Source organism: Panthera uncia, chromosome A2 (genome assembly GCF_023721935.1).
Source record: "Panthera uncia isolate 11264 chromosome A2, Puncia_PCG_1.0, whole genome shotgun sequence".
Taxonomy (NCBI): domain Eukaryota; kingdom Metazoa; phylum Chordata; class Mammalia; order Carnivora; family Felidae; genus Panthera; species Panthera uncia.
Window position 1 is genome coordinate 27,867,041 of NC_064816.1, and position 20,359 is coordinate 27,887,399.

General features: G+C 42.2%; 1 protein-coding gene and 1 non-coding gene across 4 annotated transcripts in view; one reads left to right on the forward strand and one right to left on the reverse strand.

Annotated features, from left to right (window-relative positions):
* Positions 1 to 20,359, forward strand: part of PTPRG (protein tyrosine phosphatase receptor type G) — a 709,519-nt gene that overhangs the window by 59,164 nt on the left and 629,996 nt on the right. The gene's annotated exons all lie outside the window — the stretch shown is intronic.
* On the reverse strand, positions 17,209 to 17,311 carry LOC125931116 (U6 spliceosomal RNA). Its single transcript, XR_007460372.1, has one exon. It is a non-coding gene; the product is annotated as a U6 spliceosomal RNA (small nuclear RNA).

Here is a 20,359-nt window from a genome sequence, read left to right on the forward strand (position 1 = left end):
ATAAATATTTTAATATATAACCTTTCACCTCATTGTGATCTAAATATAAATATGGTAACTGACTTGCAGCAACCAAGCCTTAAAGAATTGACAGGTTTTATTTAATGACCCATTTTCCTTTATTTGAACTCAGCCCTGTGGAATAAAAGGGGATGTTTTATTCATCAGACTTTTTACTTTTTTTAATCTTAGAATGCCTTTGTAGGAATTAGCAGGTGTTTAATTATCAATGGGAGGATTCTTGATATGCTGAACGCGGTAGAAAGTCATTAAAAAAAGTTTAAAATATGAAAAAATCCAATGGGAGAACTTGGGGAGAAATGAATAAATCTGTTCTCCCGTGTCCTGGGTTTATTAAGGTCAAATGAGGTGCGGTTTAATGTTTTCCAGCTTCATTGTAAACTAAGCCAAAGGAAAATCTTTCTGCCCTTTGGTCAAACATTCCTGTGTGAAGAGAACACCAGCTACAGTGGAACACTGCCAAGGTTTTTTGGGGTCATACCTTAGCCCTCCAGTTTAGATAGTTGAGATAAGCCAGGATTTATGGATAGATTTATCACCGGTCTCAGCATTGAGCCATGACTTCCTCTTTGGCATTTTCTTTCATGCTACGAGAAATTTTGGAGTGCCCATCTAGGAGCAAAGGTAACCAGAGTTTCATGGTTTTGTTCTTTTGTCTGACTGGAGCGTCAGCTGTCCCCTGCTCCCTCTTATCTCTCCCCTAACTTTCTCTTTTTCTAGCAACATTGCCCCATCAACTTCTAATGATGTAATGCCCATGGTGATGGTAAATTATTTGGATCTGGGAAAAAGGTGTCATTAAGTTGAGGCAGTTTGGAGGTGGAGGGAGGAAGGGTGGGGAGAATAGCTACCATTGATCCAGCTCTGACCCTGTGCCAGGTACTGCATGAAGAAATGTCTGGTTTATTCTGCCCAAAATGTCTGCAAGGTAGGAATCACTCCTACTTTACAAGGAAGGAAGGAAGCTCATAGAGCTTGGATAACTTGCTCAGGGTTTCATCGCTCCTAAGCATCTTTGACGGTTAATGCACCAACAAAGTTGTGTTGTAACCAACATGCCACCTGCGTTCTCCAGGGTGTAGGTAACGAGGGTAGTTTTTAGTGAAACATTGACTGTTTTCACAGCGATGTTGCTTCTTATTGACTCCATATGGGACGTTGAGGGGCAAGAGGAGGGACACTGGGAGATGGGCATTTGTGCCTTTGTGTAGTTCACATCGCATGTGTACAGACTTCAAGATTGCCTAAATTAGACCTGTAACTTACATATTTTCTATATAAAAGAGGGGCACAGGAAGGACAGACAGACACTGGTAGTTTGGTTACCATGAAATGGCTTTGTTGGCTTTTTGTCTGCATTGCTGCTTTGTTTTAACCTCAAAGGTGAAAAGGTCTCCTTGATGTAATCCAGAGAGATCTTTGTGAATGAAGCTGCTTACAAGCCCCACTCATCGACAGGAAAGCAATATCTTCTTAAAGCTTGCAACTGACATTACTTTTGTGGTCTCTGGTAAGAGAGAAATAAAAAGGGTCATGGTTTGCTGTAGATTCTTTTGAAGGCACATGGAGTTTGTGAAGTGATAATAAATGGTGGATCTCAGTTGTTCTGGAGGCTCTCCAGGTCGACCAGTGTTGTAAGTGTGCCCGTCTTTGGCTTTGGGTTCCTTTTCCCTTCAGGAGCTGTTCTGTCGGGCTGCTAAGGAGCACCATGCCAGGAGCAAAACGTTGGAAAACAGTTGGAAGGTGGATGGAGAACAGCAATTTCAAGTAATGGACAGGAAATCATAGGATTGCAGAAATTACTCAGGCTGCGGTAGTGTGCCCAAAGATGCTGAGTAGGGCTGGTGACTGAGGCGTGCATTTAAGTGGTATTTCTTGGCCACAGGGCAGTGGGAATTGGTCAGCTCGATGTGTGCTTTAAATGGATGATCTTATTGGTGGGAAAGAAATGATGGGGTGAGAACTGTAGGCTTGCTTCCTGCACTCTATTCCAGATCTTTTTTATGGAGTTGTTGGCCGGGGCATTTTTTGAGATGGAGAGGTTGGCATGATCTTTATTCTGAAGAAGTTTACTTGAGCTAACTCAATATGAACAAAGTCCAGTATTTATGGTGTTCTGCCTTTTTATATGAACAGGAGAGCCATATAGAAATAAAACATACATATTTTTCTTCAGTGTTTTAGGTTAATACCTGGTTAATACTTTAGCATTCCATGCTTTACTATTAATAGCAAGTTTTTTTCTTAGTCATATATTTTGTCCTGTCGTCCACCCCCAATCAGAAAAAAATGTTTACTGTCTTTCTTTCAAGAGCTCTTTGGGGGATCTTTTTAAAGATTGGCTCAAGCTGAAGGAATTTTCCAGTTCAGTTGACATGCTTTGCAGTGTTTGTGGTTTCACATGGCTCAAAATATTTATCATCTCAAGTTTCTTTGACAACAAGGGTAGAAAGAAATATTAGCGTCCTTTCCCCAAAGTAGTATAATAATTGTCAGATGCTTAGAAAATGTATCTTAATGAGGGAGGAGGACATCCTGCCATTTGTAACAACATGGATGGACCTTGAACACGTTATGCTAAATGAGATAACATCAGACAGAGAAAAACAAGTACTGTATGACATCACTTATATGTGGAATCTAAAAATTCCCGAAACCTTTATCTCCGTTACTCATCCTGACAAGTAATAGCCTTTAGAGCATGGGTACTACTATGTATAAGGAAATTAAATCAACGACTTGTCTATGGACACAAGTATTTATCCAGAAGTTTTAAGAACCAAGTACATGAAAGTTAACTCATGCCATTTCTTTTTTCTGATTCGGCCCTTTAACCATATTATACTGCTATCTTATAGGTTGTTCCTTCTTTGCTGGTTTTTTTTTTTTTTAATGTTTATTTATTTATTTTGAGAGAGAGAGAGAGACAGACAGACAGACAGACAGAATTCTTAGCAGGCTCCTTGCTGTCAGCGCAGAGCCCAGTGTGGGGCTCAAACTCAGGAACCATCTCAGGAACTGTGAGATCATGACCTGAGCTGAAATTAAGAGTCAGGCCCTTTACTGACTGAGCTACCCAGGTGCTCCTGGCTTCCCTGCTTTGTTTTCTAGATATTTCTGTGTATCCTTCAGAGTGGGTAAGGACTTAACCAGGGAGTTCTGCAAACCAGATCAAGAGTAAAAGATTCTATAGATAATGTAAAACATCAGCTATGGCCCTTGTATCTTGCATATGGCTTCACTGAAACTTAACTGTTTTCACAATTATTTTCCTTAAAGTCTGTGAGTTCTATGGAGAGGCTATTTGTATTTATTTTTGTTTTTTGCTTTATTTATTTATTTTGAGAGAAAGAGAGAAAGCGCAGGTTGAGGAGGGGCAGAGAGACAGGGAGACGCAGAATCAGAAGAGGGCTCCAGGCTCTGAGCTGTTAGAATAGAGCCCGACGCAGGGCTCGAACTCCTGAGCCGTGAGATCATGACCTGAGCCAAAGTTAGACACTTAACCAGCTGAGCCACCCATTTGCCCATGGAAAGGCTATTTTTTAATCTGCATAGCACAGTAGTTCTCAATCTTTGCTCATCAGAATTGTCAGAATCATCTAGGACTCCTTATAACACAGATTGCTGAGCCCTCCCTGCCAGAGGTTCTGATTCACTAGGTCTCTGTTGGGGCCCGTGAACATTTCTAACCAGATTACTATTGATGTTGATACTGCTGGCCTGGACCACACTTTGAGAACCACTCCTCTGTCAGCTGACTAAAACTTAACAAGTTATACGAGCAGCTTACTCCACACTGCTGTATATCCCTCAGAACAAGTTGTTCATAATTTTTCAGTAGATAGAGTGATAAACTAGTAATCTCAGGTAGGAAACTGATTCCCACACAGAACAGAGGATCAGAAGAGCTTAAAGAAACAGACTGCAGGCTTTGTCTTGCCCTCCAGTCCTCTTAACCAGTTCTTTGGAAGGGAGAGGAGGAAATAGAAATTCAGACTTTTAACTTTGAAAGAAAAAAGGAACTTCCGATTTTCTGTGTCTTCTGCCTTGAGTCATTAGGTACTTCTATGTGTTTATCAAAAAGACGAAAACTAATTTTAATTTGCATTAGTTTGGTAAATTGGATATTGTGCAGTAGGGATTAGACTTGGATCATAAGCCCTTTTTGGGAACCGTTAGATTTAAAATAGTTGTCTGGGCCTACATGTAATCAAATTAATTCATTGGTGTTCAATAAGATAATTTTACATTTTGTAGTATGAAAAACTTTAAATGAGTAAGGCAAACTCATAAAAACAGAGAGTAAAATGGTGGCCACTAGAGTATGAAGGGGGAGTGTGGAGGGTTAGGGCAGGTGTTTAAGGGTACAGACGTACACTGTGTAGAAAATAAGCCTTAGAGTTAATGCACACTGTAGTGGATATGGACAATATCATATTGTAATTAACAAATTTGCTAAGAGACTAGAACTTAATTACTCCCACCACTAAAAAAAGAATAAGTAGTGTAGTAGAGGTGTTAATTATCACTACAATTATTAATTGTAATCATATTACAGTATAGAAATGTAAAAAATTACCATCTTGTATGCCTTAAGTTTATGTTATTTTTCCAAAATATTTCAGTAAAAAGGAAAATGTGTCTTGAGGATCTCCTTAATTCAAATCTTGAGACTGTTTGGGGCAGGTACTGTTACTGGGTTGAGGAATCCAGGTTAACGGTTCTGGTTTGACTGCCTTGAAATTGCATTGTGGGAAAAAAAATGGGCGACAACTTTTTGCCAGATGTAAAGATCCCCCCAGAGTTTGGTGTGTGAGTATATTATTTTCTAAAAATTGCATTTGTTATATACAAATACATGTTGCCAAAGTTTTCCTAAGTCCCTTGTTTTTGAAAATAGTCTAAGTTCTATAAGGGTGTTTATTTTACTCACATGTTGAGATTTTTGAGCAGTAGCGAAAAGGGAAATTGCAAACACATGCAAAGCTTCCCCGTTTTCAGTGATGTGGGCACTGGCAGTATAGATAGGAAAAAGATAAGGAAACTCTTTTCAGAGAACTTACAATCTAGTGACAGAGATGGGCATGTAGATAATCAATTGGAGTAAAATGATGTAGATGCTCTGATTGTGGTGTGGAGTGGGGACAGTGGAAGCCAGTAAAAGGCAGTGATCAATTCTGCAGAGGTGAGATTTGAGTCTACTGTCTAGAGGAAGTGATCAGATACACAGATAATGCTCATAATACTGAATGGAAAGTGATAAGTGTAAAAGTGCTCTTTGTTTCTAGAGAAAGAAATTCCTTCTGTTTTAGGCAGTTAGGGAAGGCCTGAGTAAGGATGATGATAATTTTGCTGCACTTTTCAGCAGCAAATTCCATTTTGCAAAGAGTTTTCAAATGTGTCATCTGGGAGGCAGTTGAGATAATAATCGGTATTGGTTCAGAGAGGTAGGGTGACGTACCCACGTTCACACAGCAGGTGATGACACAAGCATGTGTTGCGTTCAGTGTTTCTGACCATTTATTCCACAAAGAAGCCGAGTGAGCACATCTTATCACTTCCTTTCATTCCTCCTTCCTTCCCTTAACCACTGGCTTCCCAGCACATATTAGGATAAAGCTTTCACTCTGGACCCTAGCCTGCAAGGTCCCACACGATTTAGGCCCCTGTCTCCCCCCACCACTGCCCCCGCCCAGCCTGGGACTGGCCTTGGCCGAGCCCCCTTGCTTGCCCTGCACTCTGGCTGTTTCGAGAACACACTAAGGTTGTTTTCAGCCCAGGATTCTTACATATGCTCTGTAGTTGTATAGAAACCAACCACACAGAAACCAACCCCCCACCCCACGCTCCTTCTTGATTTTGGTTTATTGTTAGAATATTACCACCTCAGAGAGACTTCCTTGGCCTCTGCATCTAAGGCACACCCCACCTTCCCATTAGCCTCCACCTCTCTTCTTTGTGTTACTTGTTGTGAAATAATAGCATCAGAAGTCATTGGTTTTTTGTTCCTGTTTGTTGTCTCGTATGCCTAACCAGAATGTGAGTTTCATGGAGGGAGGCAGTAGGGAATATTTTTATACACTGCCATTTCTCTAAAGCTTGGGATATAAGTAGCACTTGATAAGTATTTATCAAATGAACAAATGTGACTTTAAGTGCTTAAAGAGCAATTGAGATACTTAAATTGATATAGTTTTCTGAGAGCCAGAAATGAACATCATTGGAATGACTATAATTTCCCAGCGTATAGGTCAGAGATCTGGAATTTATTTGAGACAAAGCTGATGTGAAACGCAAATTTTAATTTCATTCTTGGATTGTTCATTGCTAACGTATAGAAATATGATTGACTTTTGTATATTCATTTTGTATCCTGCCACCTTGCCGAACTTCAACTCTGAATTTTTAGCTCATGTAGGTTTTTTGATGGATTCCTAAGAATTTTCTATATACAAGATCATGACATCTGCAAACAGAGGTAGTTTTACTTTTTCTTTTGAAATCTGGATGCCTTTTATTTCTTTTTATTACTTAATTGCCCTGGTTAGAACCTCCAATGTAGAAGTGGATAGAAGTGGTCCCCAGAACAGAAGTGGTGAGAGCAGACACCCTTACCCTGTTCTTGATGTTATTGGGAAGACGGATAGTCTTTTACCAGTGATGGTGATGTCAGCTTTTGGGTTTTTTAGATGCCCTTTATTATTAGGTTGAAGAAGTTCCTTTTTACTCATTTGTCAAGTGTTTTTATAAGAAAGTGTGCTGGGTTATTGTCAAATGACTTTTCTGCAGGAAAATAAAGTTTTAGATTAAATTTTTCTGTTTTATTTATTTATTATTATTATTTTTTTTAATTTTTTTTCAACGTTTTTTATTTATTTTTGGGACAGAGAGAGACAGAGCATGAACGGGGGAGGGGCAGAGAGAGAGGGAGACACAGAATCTGAAACAGGCTCCAGGCTCCGAGCCATCAGCCCAGAGCCTGACGCGGGGCTCGAACTCACAGACCTCGAGATCGTGACCTGGCTGAAGTCGGACGCTCAACCGACTGTGCCACCCAGGCGCCCCTATTTATTATTATTTTTAAAGACATCTTATTTTTTTTATTTGAGAGAGAATGAGTGGGGAGAGGGGCAGAGGGAGAGAGAGAAAAAGAATGAGCTGGGAGAGGGGCACAGGGTGAGAGAGAGAGAATGAGTTGGGAGAGGGGCAAAGGGAGAGGGAGGGAGTCTTCAGTTATTTCTTTGAAAAAATGTTTATTTTGAGAAAGAGAGAATGTGAGTGGGAGAGGGGCAGAGGGAGAAGGAGAGAGAGAGACAGAGAGAGAGAGAGAGAGAGAGAGAGAGAGAATCCTAAGCAGGCTCTTTGCTGTCAGTGCAGAGCCCAACTTGAGGCTTGATCCCACGAACTGTGGGGTCATGACTTGAGTCAGATGCTTAACCCGCTGAGCCAGCCAGGCGCTCCCAGATCTTTCTTTTTAAAGCACAGATTGCAAGGCAGAAGGTTTCTTCTTGACCCCCATGCTGGAGATGTTTGGGAGTTTCCGCCTTTCTTCCGTGAGCTCCCTATGTATTTGGAGAAGCATTTGTCAAAAGGTGAACTGTCTGAGAAGGAAGCCAGTGACTGTCCTCTTGGAACAACTCTGATGACAGGATGTTTCCCTGTAAGTCTCAGGTACAAACTGCTGGAATGTGATGCCGTACCTGACACGCGCACCATTTCCGTGTTTGTTTTGCGGGTGTAATACTGTCAACGCACTGTTGAATGAGCTGATTTCAAGCTGTTGATATAGTTCAGACCTTGGCAGTTCTCTAATCTCCTTGAAGCTTTAGTGTTTGATTGCATTCGTTTGCCCTGCAAATAGTCAACGATGTAAGTGATCTCAAAGTGAGAATATATCTAAAGCCTGTATTTATAATAGACAAGGTTCGAAGGAGAGCTGAGACCTTGTAAAATACACATATGGACTTCGTGAGCATGTAATGAAGACTTAACTTCCACTCGTTGGGGCCTGTCAAACAGCCATATTACAAGCATGATTTGGTGGCATGGGACTTCTATTCTTGATGTTAAAATAACATCCAGCAAAGGGAGTTGGTGGAAAAACAAGCTGTCAGCTAGGAAAATGAAGGGTAAGTAAGGTGGGATATCCCTAAAGTTGTATTGTGTTAATTTAGCAAGTTCAGAACTTTGAAGCATATTGGTTTTTTCTTGGGAGGGTCCTACTGTCCAATATTGTACTATACCTTCACAAAGCTATGAAAATAGCACTGACATTTCTTGGAAGTTTTGGATATTTATTGGCAGCAATGTATATGCTGGGATCTCTGTTTGGGAGAGGGTCCTGCACCCCCCCCCTCTTTTTTTTTAATACTCATTTTTGAGAGAGAGAGAGACAGAGTGCGAGCAGGGGAGGGGCAGAGAGAGAGCGAGACACCGAATCCAAAGCAGGCTCCAGGCTCTGAGCTGTCAGCAGAGAGCCTGACGCGGGGCTTAAACCCATGAACCATGAGATCATGACCTGAGATGAAATCGGACGCTCAACTGACTGAGCCACCGAGGCGCCCTGGGTCCTGCCCCTTTTGATCAGTGAAAGAAAGCTACTGGGTGGTATTTTAGTTTTAGTTGGAAGTTACTATTTTCTGTTCCATGTGGTGTCACTAAAAATGCTGAGATGCTATGGCTTTGGCTAATAAGAGCCAAGAGTCCAATGAGATCCAATGAGGAGGGCCTCATCATTTTGTTGTTGAATCTTACCAATTAGGCTGTAAAGTATTGATTTATGTTAATATTACTGACTCCATTATACAAGACAAAAAGCTGAATCTTGTGCTGATGGCTTCCCTAAGGGCATTTTATGAAATGGTAGAGAATGGATTTGATTGCAGGGAACCTACCGCCACATTTTGTGCTCTCATACATATCCCAATGCAATGATAAATTTTTCAGTTACTTAACTGTCATCTGTGACAAATATGAGCATTTTAGTATCTTAGAGAAAGTCTTTTTGAACTTTTATCCCACAGGTGAAATAAGTCCCTTTGGTTGTTTTCTTCACGAAAAAGTCAGGTGGTCTCTGCTTGAATGCTTCCAGCACTAAAGAGCTCACTACTTCACGTTGGCAAACTTTTTTTCTTCTTTTTTTTTGTTTTTTATTTTTAATGTTCATTTATTTTTGAGAGAGAGAGTGGGAAAGGGGCAGAGAGAGAGGGAGGCAGCTGTCCGTGTAGAGACCCATGTGGGGCTCGAACACACAAACCATGAGATCATGACCTGAGCCCAAGTCTGCCACTTAACCAGTTGAGCCACCCAGATGCCCCGTGTTGGCAGACTTTTTCCTTGTTCTTCCTTATTTTGAGCCAATCTGAAGGTCAGATCGTTTTCCTAGAATTACGGTATACAAGATTCTCCTGCTTTCCCAAAGTCAGGTACTCAGAGGAACCTTTGGTAAGCTGACATGGCATAAAGCCAAGAAGCAATTGTCATTAATTATGTGGAAAATTTTTTGAGCATTCCCAGACCCCCCAAAAATTATCTTAGGTTTTTCTGATACTTTAGGACACATCTTGCTAATGGATGCACAGAATAAATCGAGAGAAAGCACAGATGCTCGCAGACGCATTTCAAAGCTATGGCGGTTTGATGCTGAGTTGCTGAGTGTAGTTCAGGGAAGAGCTTGGTGGGGCCGCTCTTCAGCCTCCATAAGGCTCGCTGCAGAACAGACTCAATGCTATTTTCGCTTTTCACCTTTTTCTTTTTTTATAAAAGTGAAAATCCTCTTTGGATTTCTTTCGGTTAGTAAAAATAGGTACTAATGCAGGTCTCTTTTGAGAGCAAAGTGGTGTAAGGCCAACTTCTAAAAAGCAGGATATATCTATATTGCTATCTCTGTTTAAACATACAGACAACTATGGGGCGCCTGGGTGGCTCGGCCGGTTAAGCGTCTGACTTTGGCTCAGGTCATGATCTTGCGGTTCATGGGTTCAAGCCCTGCGTCGAGTTCTGTGCTGACAGATCAGAGCCTGGAGCCTGCTTCGGATTCTGTGTCTCCCTCTCTCTCTGCCCCTTACCCACTTGTGTTGTGTGTCTCTCTCTCAAAAATAAATAAACATTAAACATACAGGCAACTAAATGCTCTAGATGTTTTCTTTTTGTTTTGGGGAACAGCTTTATTGAGATAGATTCATCTACCATACAGTTCACCCATCTAATATCCACAGAGCTGTGCAACCATTATAAGAATCAATGTTAGAACGTTTTCAGCACCCTCAAAAGAAACTCTATACCGATAACAGAAACCTCCCCGTTTCCCCTCAACTCTCCCTAGCCCCAGGCATTACTAATCTGCTTACTCTTTTTATAAGTTTTCCCATTCTGGACACTTCATAGAAATGAAATCATACAACATGTGGCCTTTTGTGACTGGCTTCTTTCACTTAGCATAATGCTTTCAAGCTTCATTCATCGTCTATGTATCAGAACTTCATTCCTTTTGTCGCTTCTCGGCCTTTTGGCTAAGATCAAGTGCAGAACTTCATTCCTTTTTATGGACAAATAAGAATAGTCCACTTATGAATATACCACATTATGTTTATGCATTCATCACTTGATAGACATGGGAGTCATTTCCATTTTTTGGATATTATGAATAATGCTGGTATAAACGTCTGTTCCAAATTATTTCCGATGGAACCGTCTGGTGTCTCCCTGGTCCTGCATTGTATGTACTTGGTGGTTAATCTGAGTCTCATATTTTACATGGTAAAATCTCGTGTTGTTGCTTTTAGTCCGGCTCCACCTCACTGGATGTTTGGAATTTGGTTTCTTTGATCTACTGTGTGATCTGTTCATTCCAACCTTGTACACTGGGTCAGTTGATTAAATCTCCACTGAATCTTTGCTGAAATCCTAGATCAAAATGCTGTTCAGTATAGGGTGGCTTCTCGGCCACATGGCTTGTTACTGTGGGGGAGGCAGGGCCACCTTCCAGCCACTGGTCTCTGTACAGTTTGGGGACTAACACACTTTCATGTTAGTATCAAGTATTTTAAGTCATAAAAACACTTTTTAAAAATTTCTGCCATCACCCAGATGGTCTGGTGTTACAGGATCATTTTTGTCATTTTCTTATCTCTTGTGAAGTTCGTTAGTTGTTTCATGTTCTAGCTCAGACCAGAATTTGAATTCTGGCTTTGGCACTAACTACTTAGTGCCAGAACGACGTTGGGCACGTTACTTGAAGTTCAGTTAATTTTCTCATCTGGAAAATGAGGATAATAGTAGCACTGACCTCATAAGGTTGCTGAGAGGGTGGAATGAAGACAGAAATCCATGCAGAGGACTCGTCGTGGGCCAGGCACACTGGTGAGGGCTGTATTTCAGGGAAGAAAATGGAGGCCAGGGAATTTTCTGTGACTTTCTCAGTGCCAAAGCTAGAGCGACATGGATCCGGTCAAACACTTCCTGTTCCTTTGGCACCTTGTTCCGGTTTCAGTTTCTGAAGGAAATGAAGCTCTTTGTGATCTTGGAGCACACACCTGTGGAACTTGAGATTTCTTAGGAATTGACCCGGCTCTGCCCTGCCTCTTCCTCAGCATTTCTGTGTGTGAGTTTATCATTGTTGGCCCTACGCCACAAAGATGTCAGTCACGTCTCAAACTGTGCTGGTCACCCGATAGAGAAAACTGCACAGGAACACAGCCCAGCCCTTTGAGGATCTGCCTGCCTAGCTGATGGTGATAAGTGACAATAGCCATCTTATCATTCAAGTCTGTGAATTATTATTTATTTAGACTGGAATAATCTCGTTAAGAGAACTGTGTGTAATCTCTGCATCATAATCAGATTTCAGTTTATCACTTGGAGCTGTGACTCAGTCTTGTGGAATTTTAAGGACATAATTTAAAGAAAACATTCCTGCTTGCTTTTTTAGAAGGGCGTTTGTTGGACTTACATTTGTCAAACCTTTAGCTACTATTTTCAAAGTTGTGGTACCGAGTTATTATTTCCAGATATTCACATAGCCTGGCCCTTTGAGGCCTTAGAACAACTGAAAAGGCTGAGGGAAGAGCGGCATCTGATTACTAATTCTCTTCAGATACTGTTATGGAACGGATAGCTGATGTTTTTTGTATTCAAGATGAAGGATATTCAAGTCAATATTTGTATGTCATTATTTTCTTTCTGTTACGCTGAGCAAAATGTCAGCACTGTACCAAAGACCAGTGTTTCTCAAATTTATGTATAGACATCTTATCAAAGGGAGAAGCATCTTGCAAGAACTCTGTGAATTTATCCAGGCCCCACAAACACAAGATATTTCAGTTTTGTTGCATGAAAGTGTCTTTTGACTGCCAGTTATCAGGTTTTTTGCCTGGTTTGTATTGGGAATATTTTATTTTTAGTTATTCATAGAAATAAAAACAAATCTTGAACTTTTGACTTTTGAGAGGACTGTACTGTTCTTCTAATTCCGTTTTGAGAAACCTTGCCCTAGAGGTGAGCCCACCGGTAGGAAGTGAGGGAACTCTGATGGTCTCCAGGAGGTTGTAGTTTGTAGTAGATTGATAAAGTTCTAGATCAAATCGTATGATGCTGTCTTCTGAGATTTTGTTTGCTTGCAAAGATGCAGATAATTTTTTAAAAATTACATATGTGTAACATATATATGTGTAACTTAAATATATGTGTGATTTGTTAACTTCAAATATTAGGCAATCTTATTTAGAGTGGACATGCATGTTGTTCTTTAACACCTGGTATTTGTGCTATACTGTCCTTGTGTTTTTTTAAAGTTTATTATCTTTTAGTGATCTCTACGCCCAATGCGGGGCTCAAATTTATGACCTCGAAATCAAGAGTCACACGCTCTTCCGACTGAGCCATCCAGGTGCCCTGTCCTTGCATTTTTTTTGCCTTGGCCCAACCTCCTTGAACTACACCGTTGCTTTGTCACTTTCTGACATGGCTTCTTACCTGGCACCTGCCTGTCCTATTTGTGGCTTTGGGACCACTTAAGAAGGAGAAGATGATGACTCAAGTGTGTTACCTGGATGTGTACTTACCTGTGAGTGCGGAAGCTGTATTAGTTTCCTAGGGGTGCCACAGCAAAACATCAAACTTACAAGGAGAATCTATTCTTTACCTCTTTTTCCTTCTGGTGGCTATCGGTATCCCTGGACCCTGTGACTCCATCTCTGTCCGGTGGTCGAGCTGCCTCTGCCTCTTCTGCCTGTCAAATCTCCCCTTGGCCTCACTCTCCTAAGGATACTTGTCGCTGGATTTAGAACTCACCTGGATCATCGAGGATCAATATCTCCTGTTAGAATCCTTAACTTAATCACACCGAGGCTTGTAAAGGAGTGTTTGCTCTTGACCATACAACGTGGTGTTCGCAAGTTCTGGGCATTAGGACATAGACTTTCTGTCTTTTGGAGGGGGGAGTCAAGGGTCACTCTTTAGCCCCCTACTATAACCTAAAGCTCTAGATTTCTTCTAGCTGACACAAACACCAGTGCAGAATGCCGGATGCTCAGCAGTCTCAAGAGCTGCCGCTTTGCTTTCCAGGAAACTGGGTGATATACTGGTCTGTTGCATCCTTCTCTGTTTTTTTCTTCAGTAAAAACTTGGCACGTACCAGGCACCGGGTAGGCGTGGAGGGATACCCTTCAAAGCATTACAGATGCCATGTCTGTCTTTAATTGGGTTTGCATTCCACTGGAGACTTTCAGTGCGTTCCTTCTTCTTTGAACTCTTACCACCTGCTAACCCGTATGGACGTCTCTCTCCCTCTGTCTGCCCTCTCAGAGAGTCCTGCCCAGCGTCCACTGTTGACAGCTTCGTTTCTGGTTGAGCACTTTATGTGAACATGAAAATTCATAGCAGCCTTAGTGGAGGAAATGAAGCTGATGTGGTTGGTGGACAAGGGACAGCCATCACTGTCTCACCACTTGCCCAAAATGAAAGCTACCCTCTGGAGAACTCAGAGTAGAACATGGGGTATGTGATATGACTGTATTTCCAACACTAAAATGGGCTATATCTCTTCATCGTGTACTGTAAGTTGATCATCGTCAGCATGACCGTCACTGTGGTCGTCATTCTCTTTGTCTTCATCATTGTCTTCCTCCTCATGATCACAACTTGTAGAGCATATTTGAAAGCTCAGACCCTGTGCCATGTATGTTTTGTGCATTACCATATTTGATTCCCTTACAATTCCCAAAGGGAGCTCCTGTTATCATTCCACTTAACAGATGAGGCAAATGAGTCCCAGAGGAGAGGTTACCTGTTTATATTCCTGTGGCTAGCCCACGTCTGAGCTTTTTGATCCAGAGCCTGAGTTTTGCCAGTAAACAGCCTGCCTCTTCACTCATCCTGCACTAGGGGCTTTCAGGTTTTAAGGAAATGAAGGCTAACAACAGACGGTAGTTATTTGAAAGGCAGTGCAATGATGTATTCAAGGTCCATTTGCTTTGGGATATTTCATGTCTCGTCTGGTTTCTTCCTAGTTCACTTTCAGAATATAATGGATCTGGAATGAACAGGGCCCCAGTGTTTGGAGTTTCTTTTCTCTCCCTTCACTGCTTTAAATGGGAAGGTCTTTGCAGATCAGAGGAGAGGTTAATGGATTGCGTGGTGTCCCTCAGTGTTTGGGGGTTTCCAAAGAGCTTGCTATGGAGATGTGGGGAAATAAGGGGGGTGCTCTGCTAGCTTTGACGGGAGGAGGTCCAAGCAGGTTGTTGTCTGATGAGGTGCAATTAGGGGCATATTTACAGAGAAGGATCTGAAGCTTAACTGTTTGGTCATCTCCTTGGAGTAACCTGTTGGCTCTGAAATACCCCTGGTTCTAGTGGAATGAATGGAATTACTTTCCTCCTTCAAATAGATACAGAACACCTACCGTAAAGCATTGTTCTTGGTGTTGGAGATACAGCAGTGACCAGAAATAGCTGAAATCCCTTGTGTCCAAGGGCGCTCATAGAAGTGGGACAAAATGGAAACCAAAGGAAAGCAAGAAGCCACGGCACATGGTTATCCTGTGGACTACAGCTGTGGCGTGAGTAGTTTGTTAGGCAATGATTATTTTTATTAATGTGGGGGAGAGAAATTTTACAAACGTTCATTTCCCCTTGCTTTCTTTATTGATGTATTTTTTAAAGGAAAATCCCTGGGGCGCCTGGGTGGCGCAGTCGGTTAAGCGTCCGACTTCAGCCAGGTCACGATCTCGCGGTCCGTGAGTTCGAGCCCCGCGTCAGGCTCTGTCTGGGCTGATGGCTCGGAGCCTGGAGCCTGTTTCCGATTCTGCGTCTCCCTCTCTCTCTGCCCCTCCCCCGTTCATGCTCTGTCTCTCTCTGTCCCAAAAAATAAATAAAAACGTTGAAAAAAAAAAAAAATAAAGGAAAATCCCTGAGTTAGTCCTGACTCTCATTTAGGTAAATGTTTCCAATTCATTTAAAGCTTATCAGCTTCTGTGTTTTGCACCACTGCAGATGGGTTTGTGGTTCTGTTTAAAAGCTGGGCCAGGAGTACTTATATAGAAACTTAATCCGGGTTTAGAAGTGTCAACAGATGCCTCATGAAATCTGACAGGGATTAAGAAACAAAAGTAATTTCTTTGTTTGGTGTGGGGAAGGGTGGTACCCAAATCTAGGTGCTTGGTCATGAGCGGTAATTTCAGTGCTTATGCCTTTTAGAAAGATTAAAAGCAGGGAGTAAACCTTTCCTGCTACAGAGATCTGAGATTTAGAATGGATGGGTCTAATTTTGTTTTGCATTTATATTTAATGGTCCAGGTCTCTTTCCCGTGGGCCAGTGCACATTTAGCTACTGAATGCATTCTGAGGAGACCTTGCCGGCAGTAAGGAGGTCTTCCCAGCCTCCCCATCTGGAAGCCCCAGAGGGAAATCTGGCGCAGTGACCGGCGGGGCCATGCAAGGCTTACCTGCGGACTTGCTTCCGCACTCTCCACTCGCCTGGATTGTTTATAAAAATCAAAGGCCCAGGCAGAAGCCCAAGTGCCGACCCTGAGTTATTAAATCGGCTCTTCTGGCCGTTTTTTTGTTTTGTTTTGTTTTGTTTTGTTTTGTTTCGCAGCCACAGAGCTGCCCACCAGCCACAGACCCTGACCCCGTGCTGTGGTGTGTGCCTTTCTCCGCCTCGGGCCGTCAGCCTTCCAATTTGTAAAGCCATCGTTAAATTGAGTTCAGACTGTTGATTCCGTTTTTCTCCTGCACAGTTTGTCAGTTCTCTCCGCTTTGCTGCCTGGTGTGAGGACTTTCCTTGGCCGGCCTCGGGGGAACTTCGGTTCAGTTCCCTGATGCCCGCTTCGGGTTTGGGGGCAGCCCGCGGCCCTCCGCTGGCGTTGGGAAAGTAACCTGGGCATGCGCAGTGAGGTGGCCTGCCACTCCCACGACAGGTGCCCCTGTGCCAAGGGCGCTGCCGGGTAAAGGGCGGTCTGAGCTCTCTGGAGGCTCCACTGTGTTGGCCTTGCTGCACTTTGTACGGATCGGGCCCTTCCTGACCTGGGGAACTCTTGAGCTCCAGATCTGGCTGGAAAATAAGGAGGCTTTTGCTTGTGGCTTCTGGTTATTCTATACGTAGTGGAAGCTTAAATCTACAAGCATGTATGTATTTAAAAATTAAGAGTAGCTTTTGATCCTGAGTAACCAGGGAGCAGATGGGTGGAAGTTTTTCTTTATTAATTTTAATTTTTTTTTTTTTAAGAGAGAGAGCGAGAGAACCTACGAGTAGGGGACAGGCGGGGAGAGAATCCCAAGCAGGTTCCACACTCAGTGCTAAACCTAGTTTGGGGCTATATCTCCTGAACGATAAGATCATAACCTGAGCTGAAATCAAGAGCGTGGCGCGTAACTGACTGAGCAACCCAGGCATCTCAGAAGTTTTTCCTTTATGAAATTATTGTAACAACGAAAGCGGAGTGGAGGACTGCCATTTTGCATCCACTAATGAATTAATTGCCAAATGTAGGCATGGGCATTAACAGTGAGTTAATCCTATCACAAAAAGACAACCAGGTATCTTGAGCCCCCAGTGATAGAACACATTACCTCTTAGGAAATAGTCTTGCAACACCCTACTCCCTTCTACCTTCCACTCCTCCCCCTAGAAAAACCCCACATAAGGCTGTTCAAGTGTCCAAATACCCATTTTTTTCCCCTAAACTATATAAGAAGCATGGAACACTTCACAAATTTGTCTGTCATCCCTGTGCAGGGGCCATGACAATCTTCTATCATTCCAATTTTAGTATATGTGTTGCTGAAGTGAGCACTGTCCAACCACCAATTTAAAGGCATTACAGAGGTCTGGCTGGAAAACGTGGTGAACAGCACCATAGGAATACAAAAGGCAAATTCCAGACTGACCAAAGGTCTGGATTTTTGAATGAGTAAATTGCAAGGGGGAAATTGAGAGGAAGAGAAAAACCATAAAGATTTTAAAAGATATACTGGTCAAGCTCTGTGTGGACCTTATCTGGATCCTGATTCAAATGAATTAACAAGTAAAAACTAGGCATTTGGAGGGACACCTGGTTGGCTCAGTTGGTTAAACGTACAACTCTTGATTTTGGCTCAGGTCCTGATCTCATGGTTTGTGAGATCGAGCCCTGTGTTGGGTTCTGTGATGACAGCATGGAACCTGCTTGGACAGACAGGTACTCTCTCTCTCTCTCTCTCTCTCTAAGTAAATAAACAAACTTTAAAAATAAACAAAAAAAACAGGCATTTGGAAGCTTGGGCATCGTGTATGGGATTGCGGCTTCTCTGTGGGGTCTTTGTGTTTGTTGGAAATTTTCCAGACTTAGAGATAAAAAAGGGAGCTAGGGTAAGGTATCTCCAAAAAAGCTTTTCCTAATATAAAAGCCACATGTGTTCATTGTAACCAACACAGGTAATATAAACATGCTTCTGAGTTAGTTACCTTGAATACCTTAGTGCATTTTTGTATATACTTGTCTTAGATTTTTTTTTTTTTTTGATGAAAATTGTATTCTGCTGTAATGTGCCCTTTTCATTGAAGTATTCATTTTACGTGTTTTAGGCTATTACTCTTCTAAAACCTTTAGAATTGACCATTGAGAAATGTTTAGTTTAATGCTTGTACCGTGATTTTATTTAACTATTTCTTTATTGTTAAATATAGGGTGCTTACAGTTTTAGATATTATAATGAGTTCTGTGATGAAAATCCTTCTAACTAAATCCCAACACTTGGCCTACTTTCCTAAAATAAATTCCTCGGAAATCTCAGGCAGTATTTGTCCCTAGTGTTTTGGATAGCTTTTGCTTGCACACTTTGCTTATGAAATGTTCTTAGCTTTCTTTCAGAATAGTAAGCCCCATATTTTCGATAACCTTCCTGTTTCATAAACGTGTCAAGATGTCCATGGGTATTCACACCTGCCTGTTGTTCCCTTGATCTTTGAAAGATACCCTATTCTCAATGGAGCTTGGAAGGAAGATACCATACTTATTAGTTAGGTGTGGCCTTGTGGTGTCTGTGAAATAACATGAATATTCAGCATTTCACCAAACTAAAAACAGTGAGGCCTGCACTGTACTTTGACATTAATTAGTCTGAAGGGGAAATTTCCTTGATAAGCACGGTAGAGCGTTGGAAAGGCAGTAGCTCCAGACTGTGCAATATAGACATTCCAGGCAGATTTGGGGGAAGAACATAATCCTGCCCTCACTAGTGTTTTAAAATGCTTGTGTTGGGTAGCTTGGGTGTAGTCAGCAGCTAGGGTTGTTCAGAGACCTTGTAGAAACATCTATTTTGTGATCAGAGGTCCCCTCCCGTATCTCCGTCCTATTTTTCTCGTCCTCACCCTGGCAGCGAGAGACTGGACCATCCTTGAAACGATGGGCATGAAATTGCATCGTGTTTCTGAATTCCATACGGGAGTTTATCTATTTCTTGTCTCTGGATGAGGGGACTTTGGTAACTAAAGAGTGAGATGTTTGGTGTTGGAGGTGGGTAAATGAGGGAGTGGTAGGAAAGGTCTTTTTGTGCCTATAGATAAAAGAAATATGAGTCAGATTTTAAAAGCTCGAGGTGAAGTCGCTCATCTGATTTCACAGTGCTCATGAAAACGAGACTCCACCTAGGCCTTCTGTGAAGGCAGCAAACGGAAGTGCTTAGGACCCCCTCTTAGCCTTGTGTAATCCCAATGATGTGGAGGGTTTTTGGTACAGGCCTTGGAGGAAAGTGATTAACTCTAGCTTGGTGGTTAAAAGCAAAGGTTTTGTCATGCCGACAGGACTGAATTTGCATCATAGCCATGCCACACGTAGTTTTGTGATCTTTGGCAGGTGATGTGAACTTGTGCCTCCATTTTCCCATTTGTAAAATGGTGGGCAGTAATCTCACAGGGTGGCTGTGAGGGGTAAATGAAATAAAAGTGAAGTAATAGATATGTTTACAGTGATCAGAGCAGTGCCTGGTGTGTAATAATGGCTTAATAAATAATAATTACTGATATGCTAGCTCTTTTAGAGGCATTTTAAGGCATCTGAGCTAGCGCGATGATTGCATATAGTCGGCTAATGCTTGTTACACTGTCAGTTTGGTTGTATGATAGGTTTTATTCAACTCTTCCAGATGGACTGGGATACCCTTTGGTTTGAGTTGACCCGTTTACACCCTACAGAAAGGAACAGATGAGGCTTCCAGTTTTTCCCCTTATCGGGCTCTGCGGAATCCAATCCATTATGTATATGGCACCTACCCTAGCAGGGGATGATCACGCTCATGTTTAAATTATACTGCGCACCTACAGAGTTCGAGCAGATGTGTGAATATTAAGTTATTAATAACTAATTGGGTGCTAATTACGTCCCCTGGAGTTCTTGGAGCTGATAAAGAGGTGTCATCTACTGTGTCAGGCCTCTGTTCAGACCTGGAAAATCGTTTTTGGCAGAGGTGCCGAAGTAAACTTTTGAGCTCTAGCTTTCCAACGTCATCTCCCGCAAGCCTTGGTTTTATTTTTATGTGCGGCGTGAAACCTTCCCGATGAAATTGATGTGGCTTCTGGTAAGTGGGAGCTCCATTTGCAAAGAGGGGATAGCCAATACGCAACCCTAGTGTTTCAACGGTGAGGAGATGAGCAAGAACTAAGAGTCATCGCGGGGAAGAACTAAACAATGTTGCAGGGAATTCAGGAGTGCGTGGGTTTTTGGTGTAGTTGGGGAGATGCCTCTAGTTTTGAAGGGCCTTGAACTTGGCTCTTGCAGGATTTAGTTTCAGCCCTAAGGATGTTCGCCTCACACTTGCCTCCCCAAATCCCATCAGTCGTTCCACCTCCATTCCAACTGGTAATT